A 16,325-nucleotide genomic window follows, 5' to 3' on the forward strand; every position below is an offset into this window, starting at 1 on the left:
GATACATCTAATAATGTTTGGTCAAGGTACTTTGTAGGCATTGTATTCAAGGATACATCTAATAATGTTTGGTTAAGGTACTTTGTAGGCATTGTATTCAAGGATACATCTAATAATGTTTGGTCAAGGTACTTTGTAGGCATTGTATTCAAGGATACATCTAATAATGTTTGGTCAAGGTACTTTGTAGGCATTGTATTCAGGGATACATCTAATAATGTTTGGTCAAGGTACTTTGTAGGCATTGTATTCAAGGATACATCTAATAATGTTTGGTTAAGGTACTTTGTAGGCATTGTATTCAAGGATACATCTAATAATGGGTGAGAAGAGAGGGATCAAGACCGAGCAAAACCTTGAGGTAACCATATAGATCAGCTGAGCAAGTTTGAAGGACTTGCTAAGCATAACTGAGAGATGGTGATAAAAAAGACTAATCTCAAGTTAGGTACAAAGTACCAGATCATTGAGTGAGTTTTGAGAGAGGGTAACATCCCTATGTTAATAGGATTGTTTGATGTCTTTTCCAGGGGTAACTGTACTGCATTTTTGCATTTCATACAAGCCTGTGGCTAGCACACCAGGTGGTAGTCTGGTTTAGGCTCTACTGGGATATCTCAGTGTCCAAAGAGGATTTACAATTGTACCTAGCTTACATTTGTCACCAATTTTAGGTAACCATGGTCTCTTGACATCTGTTTTCAGTTATGGGAGGTATCTGTCAAACAGCATTGGGCCCAAGACAGAGCCCTTTAGAACCTCATTGCTGACACTACTCTGACAACAGGCGGTACCCCTCCCTTAAATGTTGGGGTTCCATCAGAGGGCCAGTTTGTTGTTTAGCCGACTATATATGAATTTATGATAAGTTGTTTAGAAGACTATATATAGGGCTATGATAAGCTGAGAGAGATCATCTATAGCAGCATCACGTGGCATGCAACTCTGGACTGAGGAAATGAAATACATGCAGGAGCAGCCTTAGGTCAACTGGTGCTCTAGCCAAAAGGGCTCCACGGTGCCCTCCACCATACTACCTGATGCCCCCATCCTGGTCTAGCTACACCAAATAAATACTGGAAAAGTGGCCCTGCTACAGCAGCACCCTAGGCGGCCACCTAGTTGGCCTATGCCTAAGGCCGGCTATAAATACATGATGTGCATCGCCGTTTAATACTTTTCATACATTATCTCTGAAATGTGTTGTTAGAGGCTCACAGAGACTGGTATTCAGTTGCTCCACATATGATAACTCCAGCACACTGAGACAACCAGTTTGTGAAAAAAAAAAAAACGAAAAGGAATAGGCCACATTTTGTTTTGTTATATTTTCCTTTACCTTCTTTAACATAACTCTTCAGATTTTGCCTAAGTAACATAACAAATGTATCAAGATCAGTTTTCAGGCTCATACAAAGACCTGACATGTTTTCTTTCCTTGAGCTTTATCCCTATAATGTGTCGCTTAAGGTGAGCATAGAAAAGGTAATGCAAGCCTATAAATTTAATACACAGGAAATACCATGTAGATGTTTCACACTTGTCAATAACAGATGATTAAAACATAGTAAAAGTATGAATTTTTGATTGGCTATTATATGCCCATTTAATATTAACATTTCATCATCTGTTGCAAAAACTTTTTGACGTAACATAAGGGAAAAATTTGAGTGCCATAAAATGTGGTTTGCATATAAAACAGAAATGCTGTGAACAATTAAATGACGAGTGCCAACAGACATGCATGAGAATGTCTTTCAGCTTTTTTCAATTAAAATCAGGACAATTTGAGTTAATGAAGCTGACTACAGACTATGCTGGCAGGGCAAATACGCTGACTAAGCTGTGCCCTGCCCCCACCCTGCAGCTGTTTCTGCTAGTAGTAATTGTCTTAGTTCTTCCCACCCCCACACCATCTTGACATGTTTGCAAAGTTCACCGAGATGCTCTCCCACATGAATTAACTCTGCCGAGAACTTTGTGAGACACAACCAGACAGCTCGGCTCAATGCTTGTTACCCATCTTGTTTTGTAACCCATTCAGCTCGTTGGACGACATTCCATCCACTGCCCAGAACTGAAAGAATTCAATCACAGAGTAAAATTCATTGAAGTCAGCTGGGGGGAATGTAATCTGGACAAAAAAAGCATGTTGTTTGTCTTGTTTATTAGTCTAAAAGCAAGCCACACCTGTGTTACTCTTTTTCTGCCTGTTTGCTGGCTGTGCCATAGTTTCTGCTGTGCAATCTGTACAAAATAATGGTTCCTTTAAAATACTACAAAGAGCATGATAACAAATAAGGACTGCTTAGGACTGCATAGTCTGGCTTTTCATCTTCCCCTTATAGAGGTTTACGTATTTTTGTTCATCTTATTTCTTCTCCTTCACCGCAAAGCATGACGCCACAACCATGCTACAGCATCTTGAATTTTTCCACTGATGTTAAATCTGCCACTATTTGTAAAATCTTATGCCTTTCATTCACCACTCTCTCACTAAAATAATATTTCCTTGCAACCCCCTACCATATGAACCTGTAGTTTCAGATTGTGGGATATTGACTTCCTTCTCCTAAGGATGATTTGTTTTATTTATCTTTTGCTGACTGGCTTAGTCCCACTAGGCCAGAAGCCTCTTTTCAGGGAGATCCAAGTTTGCATTTATATTACTAGGGGAAATTTGGCCACAACACTGGGGAACTTTCCCTACTCTTTTTGATAAGTGCTGTGTGATCTTTTATATCCACCTGAACTACCAACAATTTAAGCAGATGAGACCTCAGTATCTTGCTCATGAACATCACTGATTGTTATTTACCTATTTATTACTTATTTGCAATTATCTACCCGGAAAGTCCAAATGGGTTGGCAACCTCTTTTCAGCAGAGGCCCAGGCAGAAAAGCTCTCAAAAAGTAAACAATTTGTATACAGTATAAACTACACAGTTAATCACATATGCATATAAGATATAAATATATACAGCTGAATGTATATGTATATATGCATACATACACACACGTGTGTGTGTATATATATATATATATATATATATATATATATATATATATATATATAAGCTACATAGACAGACTCAAGCTTTATATATAATGCTTATTCAAAATAGAATAACTGATTGCATAAGATATTGAATACAGTGGAATATTGCATATTATACAACTCCTCCCCATTAATATTCAAAAACGTGCACGCTGATTGGTCAGCGTGCACGTTGTAAATCAGAGTTATAGTAATGGAAAAAGGTCCGGTCGCCCGGACTTTTTCCATTACTATAACTCTTTTTTCACACTGTTTCGCTATGTTAAACAAGTTTAACATAGCGAGACAGCTTTAAAAAAAGCAATGGAGATTCTCCGTTGCTTTTTTAAAGCTGTCTCGCTATGTTAAACTCCTTTAACATAGCGAGACAGTTTGTAAAAAGCAATGGTGATCTTGCTTTCTCTGTTGCTTTTTTCAAAACTGTCTCGCTATGTTAAATGGGTTTAACATACCGAGACAGCTTTAAAAAAAGCAACAGAGATTCTCCGTTGCTTTTTTTAAAGCTGTCTCACTATGTTAAACCCATTTAACTTAGTGAAACAGTTTGTAAAAAGCAACGGAGATCTTGCTTTCTCTGTTGCTTTTTTCAAAACTGTCTCACTATGTTAAATGGGTTTAACATACTGATACAGCTTTAAAAAAAGCAACGGAGATTCTCTGTTGCTTTTTTTAAAGCTGTCTCGCTATGTTAAACCCATTTAACATAGCGAAAACAGTTTGTAAAAAGCAACGGAGATCTTGCTTTCTCCGTTGCTTTTGCCCACAGTTCTGATGTACTGCGTAGGCATATGCATGCGCAGTACATCAGAACTGCCGCAGAATACCAGACAGCTGCGGAAGGGCAGCAAAGAGGCATTACACAATGCCATTATTTAAAAAAAGTAATTATTTTTTTTCTTAAATAATGTCATTGTATAATAGCAATAACCCACTTCTGGGTGTGGGTAATGCTGGATTTGCCCACGGTTGGCTTTGTTTGGCGACTCGGGCTTTGCCCTCGTGACCAAACCACGCCAACCGTGGGTAAATCCAGCATTACCCACACCCAGGTGTGGGTTATTGCTATAATAGAAGGTGATATTATAGTATCAATTCTAGGACATATATCAACATGTAACATGATAAATACCTAATGCAAATGGCAGCAGAACATTTCACATATTAGAAGCATTCAGAAAAGTGTATCACATTGCAGCAGATCATATCACCTTATGGAAACAGACACTATGTTTTTCTTTTTAAGGAATAAGGTTTGTAACAGACTATGTATTGATTAAAGGCTAAGGGAGATTAAGTATATGACAGTTACATGAACTTAGAGGTGATTAGCTACAATTATTGTAGTTACATCTACAAAGCAAGATCTTATGTGACTACATAGGAAAAATGTAATTTAGATGGGAGTATAAGAGGTCAGAGATAGAGGAGGTTTATCCAGGGGATACATGTTATTTGAAAGTCTTGGTCATGTCTCCCCTGTTTGTTTTCCTTATAAGTGCATATTACATTCCATCTGTCTTCATAAGGCTTCTTTTGGCATAGCCTGTACCATTGCCATAGCTCTCTTTGAGCAGACTTAATCATATTTATATCCTCCAAGATGGGAACTTAAGAACTGCATTTAATACTCAAGAAGGGTCCCAGTACTTGTTTAAGAAAGCAGTTGCTGAAAATACTTCTTCCTATATACCATGGAATCCTCCTCTTATTTATTTTATTGCTTTTTCAAAGTGATTTTCCTGTACATCAACTGAGATATCAAGATATCTTATATATATATATATATATCTTATATATGAGAACCAAGATATCTTGATTATACTAAAGATCCCTCACCCCCCAGGATGTGCAGTAAGTAGTACTTCTCACCCCCCCCCAGGATGTGCAGTAAGTAGTACATCTCACCCCCAGGATGTGCAGTAAGTAGTACATCTCACCCCCCCCCCCTGATGTGCAGTAAGTAGCACGTCTCACCTAGTACTGCCCCTCTGAGTCTCATTCTAACATGACTTAGCAGTTCATAATAATGCAAGGCAATATAGTATTCATTAAAACATTATTGTAAAATCTAGAAAATATATAAAAAATTAATCAAGAAACACTGACTGGTACTCTGTAAATGTGCAGTATGAGTCCAAGTGCTGTCAGTGGTGCTACACACTGTAGATTTGTTAGTTAGTTAGTTCATAGATTCATTGGTTCATAGGTGTGTACTAGGCTAATGGCCCTGGAGCCTTTACAAGCCTAGCCCATAGAAGTGCCCTGGCATCATGCCGCCTGACGTTAGTTCCCAGAGCCTCTATTAAGTAGACCCACTGCAGTGATCCCTGGGGTGAACTTTCTATTTCCCATCCACTCATCAAGATTTCTCTTGAAGAGGGCCAGTGAGGTGCTCTGTTTGACATGTATGGGAAGTCTATTCCAGAGCATGGGCAGTCTCTTGGTTATGAACCTGTCTCTCCAGTATGTTCTGTTGATTGTGGTAATGAGGTTGAGGTCTCTGGAGCATGTGGTGCAGAGGAATTTGGATTTCTATAGAAGTAGCATTTCTAACAGAGCTGGGTCAGATATGGCTTTGTAAGTCAAGCAGAGATCACCTCTTAGAAGATGATATGAGACAGAGAATAGCTGGAGTTTTTTGAGTCTGTCCATGTAGGGCATGTGTTTAAGGCCTAGGATCCTCTTTGTGAGGTACTTTTGTGGCCTTTCCAGCTGTTGCATGTGTCTAGGGAGGTACATGCCAAATGGGGCAGTATACTCCATGACTAGCCTAATGAAGGAAGAGTAGAGAGACATGATGACCTCTTTCTTCCTGGATGCAAAACCCTTGGTATTGAGATGTGCCACATAGAAGGACATTCTGACCACAGTGGCAATGTGGTGGTTGAAGGAGAGGTTTCTGTCAAACTGTGTCCTCAGATCTCTTCTAACGCCTTCAGTGTTCAGTGGGCTCCCATCATTGTGGTAATTAGTGGGAACTGAGTTTTTCCCAAAGGGGATGACAACACATATTTTGGCATTAAGCTTAAGGCCATGGTTTCGACACCAGTCATTGGTCTCAGTGAGGCCTTTCTGTAGGCTGTCTACATCATTTGGAGAGTTAATAATGGCTCCCAGCTTGCAGTTGTCTGTGAACTTGGTCAGCCAGAGTCCCTCCATGTTGGCCTGGACTTCTGAGAAGTAGATGCCAAAAAGGAGAGGACCCAGGACCGATCCCTGTGGGACTCCACTCGTGACTGGTCGGCAGTCTGACTTGAAGTCCACTACTTTCACACTGTGGGTACTATCTGTGAGCCAATTTGCAACCCACCTAGTGATATGGGAGTCAATGTCTAGTTTGGTGAGTTTATCAATAACTCCCGAGTGGGGAAAGGTATCAAAGGCCTTGACCAGATCGAGGTATGCTGCATGAACTGCCTTGCCCTCATCCACAGCTCTGGTGACTGACTCAAAGAAGTCAACCAGGTTGAGCAGGCATGATCTACCTTTCACAAAGCCAAATTGTGTGGGATGTAGAGTTTGGAGATTCCCTATATGCTTGTTAATTAGGTCCACGATGATGGGCTCCATAGCCTTACATATCAGACTCATCAGGCTAATGGGGCAATAATTTCCAGGGTGTGTAGTCGCTCTCCCTTTATGGAGTGGGATGACTGTAGCAGTGTGCCATTCAGTAGGGACAAAGTCTGAGGTGAGACTGTGACTGAACAGGGCACACAGATGTAGTGCCAGTTCACATTTTAGTTCATGTAGAACACATCCAGGGATATTGTCGGGTCCCATTGAAGCTATATTCTTAGCCTTGGACAATGCATCTTTAACCTGTGCTGCAGTAATGCTGGTTACCTGGCATTCCTCTAGTATTGTGATTTGTCCTTTAGGGGGGGAGAAACAGGTAAAGTTGGCACTGAATCTGTCAGCCAATATGTTGGCAATATCTGTTGGCTCACTATAGGAGTTACCATTGTGCAGTAACTCAGAGCAAACCTGGGTATTGCCGTGGAGATTCTTGATATAATTATAGAAGGCTTTGCGGTTGTTTTTAGCATCTGCAGCTATTCTGCCTTCATAACTGGCTTTAGAGGTTTTGATGAGGGATCTCAACTTTTTGTTGAGGCTAATAAGAGAGTTTTTCCAGTCTTGGGACTTCACTTTTTTCTGCAATAGTTTCTGCCTTCTGTTGTAGAGTTTATTAATGGCAGGGGGACCGCCAGATTGGCTTCCTTTTTTTGGAGGAGAGCATCTTGGTTCTGTTGGGTATGGCTAGTTCGATGCATTTATGTATGTATTCGTACAGTGCACTGGTGTACGATGTAGCAGTCATGCATCTATTTTCCATTGACATGGGTGCCATTTAGTTAGCCACCTCTATTTGTAGGTGCCCAAAGTCAGCTTTGAAGAAGTTTTCGTGGAGGTTACCTTTGATTGGGGTGTGGGTGAGATTTGGGTTTCCATGGTAATTAGTTTGTGGTCGGATCCAACTGGGGAGGAATTGCCTATTGGTGTAGAGCAGTGGTTGCCCATGTTAGTAATAACCAGGTCAAGGATATTGCTTCCTCTAGTGGGGGTAAGAATGAGCTGGTCCAGGGCATTGGAACTGATGAATTCAAGGAAGCATTGGGCCAGTGTATTGGTGCATGAGTATCTTTCCCAGTTGATGGAGGGGTAGTTAAAGTCACCTAGTATGAGAGTGTTGGGTTGGACCCTAATAGTTTCCAGGGTGCTTAGGAACATGGAGTGAGAGTCTTGGGACATGTTTGCGGACCTATAGCAGTTGTTAGTTAGTTACATGTCACAGAATGTCCAGATATTTGCCTAATATTTTGGTCTATTCCTCATAAAATTTGTGTTTTTCTGACAAATTACTGATGATTGAAGTCAGTAAATAATGACACACATCTGAGTTTCAGACTTTATCTTGTCTAGAAAATGTATGCTGATGCAAATCCTGTTATTCTAGCAAATGTCTAAGCGTATAAGAGGAATATTTAAAATCTGTCGCCCTGCTAGACAGGGGTCTAGGGAAGTAAATAGTGTGGGAAGAAATAACCAGGGAATTGTTATGGCTAGGCTTGTATAGGCCTAGGGCCGATAGCCTAGTACCAACCTATGAACCTATGAACCTGTCCCTAATTTTTGGCCTTTGTCCCCCATCATTTTAGGCTTTATCCTGATTTCTTGTGCTAAGAGGTTGAGAGGTATGGTTAGTTAGTTAGTTAGTTAGTTAGTTAGTTAGTTAGTTAGTTAGTTAGTTAGTTAGTTAGTTAGTTAGTTTTACCAATTGGAGCTTTGGGTGGTATTCACAGTGAGTCCGCATAGCATGCAAAACTCTAAAAGTATCCTTGCATATTATGCAGGTTGTAGCAATTCATTGCCTCCTTGCTACTCAACAACTCTTTGCAGACTAGTATGTAAATGTGGTGTGACCAATATAAGGCATATGCTAATGAGGTACTTTAACCTCTCTAGGGAGCTACATGCCAAATGGGGCAGTTTACTTGATGACTGGCATAATGAAGGAAGAGTAGAGAGACATGATGACCTCTTTCTCCCTGGATGCAAAACCCTTGGTATTGAGATGTGCCACATAGAAGGACTTTCTGACCACAGTGGCAATGTGGTGGTTGAAGGAGAGGTTGCTGTCAAACTGTGTCCTCAGATCTCTTCTAATGCCTTCAGTGTTCAGTGGGCTCCCATCGATGTGGTAATTAGGGGGAACTGAGTTTTTCCCAAAGGGGATGATGACACATTTTTTGTCATTAAGCTTAAGGCCATGGTTTCGACACCAGTCATTGGTCTCAGTGAGGCCTTTCTGTAGGCTGTCTACATCACTTGGAGAGTTAATAATGGCTCCCAGCTTGCAGTTGTCTGTGAACTTGGTCAGCCAGAGTCCCTCCTTGTTGGCCTGGACTTCTGAGAAGTAGATGCGAAAAAGGAGAGGACCCAGGCCCAATCCCTGTGGGACTCCACTCTTGACTGGTCGTCAGACTGACTTGGAGTCTGCTACTTTCACACTGTGGGTTCTATCCGTGAGCCAATTTGCAACCCACCTAGTCTGGTGACTTTATCAATAACTCCTGAGTGGGGAATGGTATCAAAGGCCTTGACCAGATCGAGGTAGGCTGTATGAACTGCCTTGCCCTCATTCACAGCTCTAGTGACTGACTCAAAGAAGTCAACCAGGTTGAGCAGGCATGATCTACCTTTCACAAAGCCAAATTGTGTGGGATCTAGAGTTTGGAGATTCCCTATATTCTTGTTAATTAGGTCCATGATGATGGGCTCCATAACCTTACATATCAGACTCGTCAGGCTAATGGGGCAATAATTCCCAGGGTCTGTAGTTGCTCCCCCTTTATGGAGTGGGGCAACTGTAGCAGTGTGCCATTCAGTAGGGACAAAGTCTGAGGTGAGACTGTGACTGAACAGGGCACACAGATGTGGTGCCAGTTCACATTTTGGTTCACATAGAACACATCCAGGGATATTGTCGGGTCCATTTAAAGCTATATTCTTAGCCTTGGACAATGCAGCTTTAACGTGTGCTGCAGTAATGCTGGTTACCTGGCATTCCTCTAGTATTGTGATTGGTCCTTTAGGGGGGAGAAACAGGTAAAGTCGACACTGAATCTGTCAGCCAGTATGTTGGCAATATCTGTTGGCTCAGTATAGGAGGTACTATTGTGCAGTAACTCAGAGCAAACCTGGGTATTGCCGTGGAGATTCTTGATATAATTATAGAAGGCTTTGTGGTTTGTTTTAGTGTCTGCAGCTATTCTGCCTTCATAACTGGCTTTAGAGGTTTTGATGAGGGATCTCAACTTTTTGTTGAGGCTAATAAGAGTGTTTTTCCAGTCTTGGGACTTCACCTTTTTCTGCAACCGTTTCTTCCTTCTATTGTAGAGTTTATTAATGGCAGGGGGACCACCAGATTGGCTTCCTTTTTTGGAGTAAAGCATCTTGGTTCTGTTGGGTATGGCTAGTTCGATGTATTTATGTATGTGTTTGCACAGTGCACTGGTGTACGATTTGGCAGGCATGCATCTATTTTCCATTGACATGGGTGCTGTTAAGTTAGCCACCTCTATTTGTAGGTGCCCAAAGTCAGCTTTGAAGAAGTTTTCAAGGTGATTACCTTTGACTGGGGTGTGGGTGAGATTTGGGTTTCTATGGTAATTAGTTTGTGGTCGGATCCAACCAGGGAAGAACTGACTATTGGTGTAGAGCAGCGGTTGCCCATGTTAGTAATAACCAGGTCAAGGATATTGCTTCCTCTAGTGGGTGTAAGAATGAGCTGGTCCAGGGCATTGGAACTGATGAATTCAAGGAAGCATTGGGCCAGTGTATTGGTGCATGAATAGTTTTCCCAGGTGATGGAGGGGTAGTTGAAGTCACCTAGTATCAGAGTGTTGGGCTGGACCCTAATAGTTTCCAGGGTGCTTAGGAACATGGAGTGAGAGTCTTGGGATATGGTTGCAGACCTATAGCAGTTGTTAGTTACATGTCACAGAATGTCCAGATATTTGCCTAATATTTTGGTCTGTCCCTCATAAAATTTGTGTTTTTCTGACAAATTACTGATGATTAAAGTCAATAAATAATGACACATGTTTGAGTTTCAGACTTTATATTGTCTAGAAAACGTATGCTGACGCAAATCCTGTTATTCGAGCAAATTTCTAAGCGTATAAGAGGAATATTTAAAATCTGTTGCCCTGCTAGACAGAGATCCAGGGAAGTAAATAGTGTGGGAAGAAATAGCCAGGGAATTGTTATGGCTAGGCTTGTATAGATAGGCCCTAGGGCCGATAGCCTAGTACCAACCTATGAACCTATGAATCTGTCCCTAATTTTAGGCCTTTGTCCCCCATCATTTTAGGCTTTGTCCTGATTTCTTATGCTAAGAGGTTGAGAGGTATGGTTAGTTAGTTAGTTAGTTAGTTAGTTAGTTAGTTAGTTAGTTAGTTAGTTAGTTAGTTAGTTAGTTAGTCAGTCAGTCAGTTAGTTTTACCAATTGGAGCTTTGGGTGGAATTCACAGAGTCCGCATAGCATGCAAAACCATAAAAGTATCCTTGCATATTATGCAGGTTGTAGCAATTCATTGCCTCCTTGCTACTCAGCAACTCTTTGCAGACTAGTATGTAAATGTGATGTGTCCCATATAAGGCATATGCTAATGAGGCACTTAACATCTAAATGCACTGCTCTGGAAGGAAAATTGAGCAGGTCTGTGATTCTCTCTACTGATTCCCCTTGGGAAGCTGATTTCAAAAGCACCTTTGCAAGTAGCCTCTGTTAAGAATTATTATACAACTTTGAATGTGTAAATAATTGTTGAATGTATTTATATCTTCACAGATGTTTTACTAAAATAGAACTCTCCTATCTTGTATTCTGAAATAGAAATTGGGTGATGTCCTTCCTAGTATATATTCATGATTAGTTTTAATCTAGTTTAGAATCATGTTTTTACCCGGTATTTTTCTACCTCCTTTCTTTGCTTTTGTAAATAATTTCTCTGTGTTTGTTTCTATGTGGAGCTTTTCTCCCTGGGCCTCTGTTGAAAATGGAAATGTATCCAGTTGGACTAGCCCGGTAAACAAATGTAAAATAAATAAATGTAAATAAGCATCTGCACTAAACAATATTCAAGCAAACTTGTGCCAAATGTGCAAATGTACACAGCACTTTAGCAACATGCATTGATGCATTTCAGTGGGGATATTTTTCAAATGTTGAAAGAAATAGGCTTCACTTTAGTACTAAAACAATTTGAGATTGGTTTCTGTGAGTGTATGTATGTGAATCCTTAATGTCAGTGTATGTGTGCCTGTGTATATTGGAAGACCAATGCATGACACGAAACGTTGATTGATAGGGATAGACAGATGGTTGGATGGATGTATGAGGAGGTTATGGATACAGACTGTGCTGGCACTGGATGTATGTGTGTCTGGGTGCAAGTGTGTGTGTGTGTGTGTGTGTGTGTGTGTGTGTGTGTGTGTGTGTGTGTGTGTGTTTGTGTAGGTGTGTAAGACTGTGTGCCTGTGTGCAGTTTACAGTTAGATGTTAGGCTGACTGCAGCACACATGTGAACTGTACATATTCTGCTCTATTTAGCCTCCCCTGTATGAGGGCTGCTGAGCTTAGTAAAATATGTATGGTATGTCTGTGTGTGTTTTAATGTGTATATGTGTGTGCATATGTGTGTGTGTGTGTGTGTATGTGTGTGTGTGTGTGTGTGTGTGTCACTGTGTGCTATCTGGATGTGTATGTATCTATGAGTGTGCATGCGTGTGTGTGTGTGTGTGTGTGTGTGTGTGTGTGTGTGTGTGTGTGTGTGTGTGTGTGAGGGTGTATTTTATGTCTGTGTAGTCTGCTAGGTAGCAGCACCACATTGTAACTCAGGATGGTTGGCAGATGCTAAGCTGAGTAGTTGCTTGATTTCATTTACAGACGAATTAGCTGCATACAAGGTCTGATATTTAAAGCAGTTAAACTAATGGCAAATAATCAACTGATGAGATTTCATAAGTCCTATTTCAACACTGACATAAGATAAATAAGAGAAGGGTTGCTGCGTTAGGCTAAGTGCAACATATAAACAAGCCAGAATCATCCATAATCCGCTTCTATCAGTGTATTTATGTTATGTTGCATTATGCGAGGTTATGCATTGTTATGCTATAACACGTGATAGCTATAATATAAATGCCACTGCTTGTAAAGGAACAATATAAAATATATCCTATAAAACAAATATTCTTCCAGTGGTGTTGAAAATGTCAGGCAAAACATTTACTTTGAGTGCTCTAGATATTTGCATCGCTAGGCTTTATATATTTGAAGACTGGATTCAAATTAATGTACAAATGATGTAAACAAATATGACAATACATTATACAGTTCTAAATAGATCATCATTAACAGTTCTTATAATGGATGTTGGATGGACAGTCCAGTGGAAGACCACGATTCCAGCATGCATGGATGATATAAAACAAGTATAGTATTTGCCTTAGGATGATTTGCAGGAAATGACCAAAAACGGACATAAATGCTATTTTTTATCTAAAAATAGAAAGTATGTAACAATATAAGCTTGAATATCCTCAAAGTGGGAGACAAATAAATAACAAAATACAATACAGTAGAAGTCTTGCACTTGGAAAGTACCTCCTATGTCCTAATGCATGCAAATCACTGAGTAATACATGGGCTTTCTTACCTCAGGAACAAGATGTCAGGTCAGATATTCAGATGCAAATACTATCTATACTAGAATATGAGCCATTTAAAAGGAAGCAGATCAAACTATGTCAGATGCTGAGGCAGTAGAACTTAGACCATTAATGGAAATGTCTCACCAGAATATGCAGAGATAGTCAGAAGTTACCTCAGTTGCATAATAATGCAGAAAAAAAAAATATCTAGTCAGTCTAAAAAAACTCGTATCACAGGGCATAGTACCTGCTGCTTGCAGACAGTAACTGATAAATTGAACTAAAGGAAAACAAATGAGTGACAGAGGCAATATATGATACCTCCGGAATGTTAGAGGTAATCCTTTTCCTCATCCAGCAATTAAGGAGAGAAATAAGAGCAGCCTTCATAACAGCTAAATCCAACTTGCAAAATGCAGCTACAGTTGTTACTTGTAAACCCCTAAATATACTAGTCCGGTGTTTAAAAAACTACTAAGTAATACCACCTCTTGTTCTTTAATAGATAAAACGTGGGACCTATCTTTTGTCAGGCATTGTACAATGTTTTAAGGAGTTCTTTTTCCCCTCATCTACTCTACTTCAGTGGGATTTCTTATTAACCAATTCATCTCCAACTTGTTACAAACTGTTACTTAAATACATTCCATTCTTCTAAATCTGCTTATTCCCTCTTAAAGATTCATACTAGATACCTATTACCTAATATCTCCTTCCATGCCAAATTTCTAAAATGCCAGCTCCTTCATTGCACACCCACTCACCTACATCTTTATTTTTTCTTTTTTTTCTGTGACTATTCCAGAAGAATTGAACACCATCATTATTTTGTTATTCCTAAAAATATCTTATCCCAATCTCCCTAAATACTACAGACACAGACAGATTCCAACCTCTTTCTTTTAGCCAAGATTCTAGAAAAATGTTTCTAAATAAAGTCTAGAATTTTCCCAGCAAAATAAAGTACTAAGCCTTTCCAATGTGGCTTCAAGTTTTGTAACAGTACGTTAGCTTCCTCATTTCAGCCCATGAGACATATGTGAGAAAACACGGATGAAGGTCTCCCAATGGCATAACTAACAGTCATCGCTAAGTCTGCAGTTGTGTATCTTCATTGCGACGATGTTATACCGTGGTGAGTTTCATTATTGTGTGTTACATTATATGAGCCTGTGGTATGCTTTTTGGGATTTTTTTCCTTTTCTCCGCTGTGGTGCAACTGTGGAGTTGTTATATATTATTTTTGGAGGGATGGGGGGGGAGCAAATTTTTCTGTTTTTAAAGATTTTTTTGATTCCCTGTTTTCAAAATTATATTTTCCACAAACCACGAGCCGAAAAAATGTATTGTCAGTTGCTCGTAGGTTAATAGGGACCCTTTTGCTGACCTCAAAGAAAAAAAAAATCTTTGAGCTGTCTCTCCTCCTGCATCATCTTTTAAACATTGTTTATTTTTTATGATACTCTTATTTGGCTCTCCAAATGTCCTTTTGCATATTCTTTCAAATTATATTTTCCCATCTTATTCCCCAACATTCTGTTCCACACAGCTACATTGCAATCAGCATTCTGCAAGGATTTATTTTAGATGACATTCTTTCTACCTGTTTATTAACACCCTCCCAACTGACCTCTCAGCCAGAAATGGTCCTGTATGCTGATGAACTTTTAAGTCTTAGAGTCTTTTTGAGCATGTAATAATTAACTACAAATACCCATTCTAAACTATTAGTCTATGTTTCTAAAACTTTGTCCACAACTTTTGGTACTCTTTAACACATCTTTATGCACATCTTTCACTCTCAGTCTCTCACTCAACACCCATTGGGCTACTGAATTATCCCAGATGATTCTTACAAATGCTTAGGTGTCCTCCTTAATCCCCCTTAAGCTTCCATCTCCATGTTGATGACACAATTTACATTCCTTGTGCCAACATAATTATATAGACAGACTAACCTCCTCACACCCACAAAGAATAAAACTCCATTTCCATAAATGTTCATATACTACAAACTGGTATATATATCTGCCCGTATCACTCTAGGGACACTCCATGTTAGTTCCTCAATTCAAAAAAAAAATGCATCATAAAATGGGGTTTTATTAACATTTATTTCTCATAAATTCATTATTGTAGTTTTCTGTCATCCTCAGAAACTAAAAATCCACATCTTATTTATTATAATTCCTGAAACACCTGACTAAATCCTGCCAATATAAATACTTTTAAATCATCCACCAAGCAATACTTACCTAATGTAAATACTTTTAAATCATCCACCAAGCAATCCTTACCTATCTTCTCTAATACACCAGCCCTGCTCACTATCACCTTCCCTTCTCCCTGACATCTTCTCTGTAACCTTTCCTTGATGCAGATGTGTTTTATAGGTTCATAGGTAGGTACTAGGCTATCTGCCCAAGGGCATTTATAAGCCTAGCCAGAGTGTGTCGGCTTTTACTGCCCCATTAATTAATTAACTGATCCTCTGTCAAGCACAGCCAATGAAGTGATCCCAGGGGTGTATTTTCTGTTACCCATCCACTTGTCAAGGTTTCTCTTGAGGAGTGTTAGTAAGGGGCTCTGCCTGATGTAATTTGGAATTTTGTTTCAAAGCATTGGGAGTCTCTGTGACAGGAATCTATCCCTCCAGCATGTTCTATTTGTTGTTGTAGCGAGGTTTAGCTCACTAGTGCGCGTGGCTCGCAGTGACTTGGATTTCTTTAGGTGGAGCATGTCCATCAATTCTGAGTTGGACATGGCTTTGTAAGTCAGGCAGAGATCACCTCTGAGTAAGTGATATGCCACTGAGTACAGCCGGAGTTATTTCAGTTGGGCTGCATAAGACATATGTTTGAGGCCAGTAATCCTCTTGGTGAGGTACTTTTGTGGTCTTTCCAGCTGTTGGAAGTGTCTTGTGAGGTACATCCCAAATGGGGCATTGTACTCTATGATGGGTCTGATGAGTGACGAGTAGAGGGGCACTATAACCTCTTTATTTCTAGATACGAACCCTTTAGTAATTAGATGGGCCACATAG

This window comes from Protopterus annectens, chromosome 12.part0 (genome assembly GCF_019279795.1).
Source record: "Protopterus annectens isolate FY-2018-M chromosome 12.part0, PAN1.0, whole genome shotgun sequence".
NCBI lineage: Eukaryota > Metazoa > Chordata > Ceratodontiformes > Protopteridae > Protopterus > Protopterus annectens.